Here is a 2,426-nt window from a genome sequence, read left to right on the forward strand (position 1 = left end):
TTGTGGTTATTCAAAACTTATATGTTCTGGTTCACACATAATTAATGAAAATATTAATTTTGTGCTTCGAACCAATTATTAATTCTTCGAAGACACCAAAACTGTTGTTCTTCGAGCCAACTTATGATACCAAAAACAGGCATTATTCGACAACTAATTAATTGTCATTTTACATATATTTGAAGAGATGTACACATTTCGAAAGTTTTCAAAGTTTTATACAGTTTCGAAGGTGAAGTAATCAACCTTCGAAACAACTCTTGATGTTTCGAATGTATCTTCAAAGCTTTATACAGCTTCGAATGTGAAGTAATCAACCTTCGAAACAACTCTTGATGCTTCGAATATATCTTCGATGCTTTGATTGTGTACATACAAACAATTGGCCATCAATTTGAAAAGATAAGTCATTCTCAACTATTTATTTAAATGCACAGGCTTTTGCTAGCCAAATTCATGCATTTTAAATGGTCATCCCTTGTTCTTAGTGCTTCGAACTCATAAGAACAATTTGTTAATTTTATTAGCCACATCATCATAATTATATTTTGATGTGAACCACAAATCCAAAAAGGATTTTGAACACCAAAAGTCATGGTATAGTGTGACCATGAAAATTTATACTTTTTGACATTTTGAAAAATGTCAAAAATTTTGAATTCATGAACAGTGGCTTGTTCATTATTCTTGACCATGTTTGTTTTAAAAACATGACTTTTGCCGAATAGGTTTTCATAATTATTTGGCAAAGTGGGTTGTTTTTCCATGTTAGCCATTAATGGCTTATGAAAATCACCCATAGATATATTATTTTCATGACTTGACTCTCTAAAATTTGGTTTTTGGACCCCTCAAGTCATACATGGAACATCATTCTTAGCCAAATTTGGCTCAAGAACATGCTCTTTCGTTGTGTTAATTTCATAATTTGGCTCTTTTAAAACGAACTGTTGAACCCCCCGAGCCATTGATGAAATCAATTCTTTGCTTTTGCTATTTTTAACCATGGAAAAATTTTGAAAAAATTCACCAATTCCGGCCATTAAGGCCTCAATTAAAGACTTGGTAGTGAGAGTTGATAACTCATCATTCCATTGGCGAATTTCCATATCAAGTTGATGAATTTCTCCAAGTAAATGGTGTCTTTTTTCTTCCACCAAATAATATTGTAAGGGATGAAAATTTATTTCATCAAGAAAATGGATCTCTTCTTGAAGATCCAAAATTTCTTGTTTACGCCAATAAATTTCATCTAGACTATTTGAAATGGACAAATCCAATTCATTTTCCATTTATTACACTTGACGTCCCACCGGGCGTGCCAAAAAATGTTGGCTTGGCTTATTTTTCCTACGAAGGAAAATATCATAAATGCGAGCGTGCCAGCAAGGATTGAAAAATCCTTACAGATTAAATTCAAGCCAATTATCAAGCGATTGTGTTGACGGTTCTTTTGCCTCAACGAAGAGGACTTCAAAATTGTCAAGTGTAGAGAAAAGAAAAAGTAAAAGAAGAAAAAGGGACGTAGAAAGATGATTGAGTGAACAATCGAAGTAATAATTACTTACCTCTACTCCTATGCTTCGAAAAGAAAGTGCATAAAATGCTTCGAAATGGAAATGCTGAAAATAAATGCTTCGAAATATAAATCTATGTTAAACTACTTCTAAGATAAGGAAAATGACAAGAAATATTGAAATCAAGTGTCTTTGATTTAAGTTCTGGATCTTTTACAATGTAGCCATTAATGGCTATTTATAGAAGAAAAAATACAGCAATAACTACTTAGTAACTACTCATTTCTTTCATCTTCATTCTTGTCTTGCCATGTGTCATTCCACTCATCCACTTTGTCCTCCCACTCATCCACTTTGTCCTTCATATTCTCCATTATCTCTATAACTTCCTTTAACTTCCAAATGAATAAGAGGATGCCACGTGTCCTGCAATTATATAAATAATAAATAATAATAAAAATTACAGATTTATGGTGTTAACAACAACTCTATTCTCAAATCATAATTCTAAAACTCTACCAAATGCAATCCTGATTTTTCTTAAGTCAAGCTTAAATAGATAATCTCAAATTACCATTTAGACAAATTTCAGCATAACTTAAATTGGGTGTGGTGTGGGAGAGTAAGGATTTTTAGGAGCATTAAAGTGATATCCACTTGCCAACTTAAATGCCGGGCCTGCCCTCATTTTAATGGGTTTCATGAATGCAATTTATGAACCCTCTTAACTTTCCACACCTTCTTGCATGACTCTCTTGCAATCCAATGTTGGGAATTTGCCTATCCTACCTACTCTTCACTCTCTCTCCCTCTCTCTTCCAAGTGTTTTCTCGATCTAGGTTGGAAAATAAAATTTTGATATAGAATTTTTCATTAAAATCTTATAGAAGTGACATTTTTATAGTTAAA

Source organism: Camellia sinensis, chromosome 7 (genome assembly GCF_055761805.1).
Source record: "Camellia sinensis isolate YWXY chromosome 7, ASM5576180v1, whole genome shotgun sequence".
Lineage (NCBI taxonomy): Eukaryota > Viridiplantae > Streptophyta > Magnoliopsida > Ericales > Theaceae > Camellia > Camellia sinensis.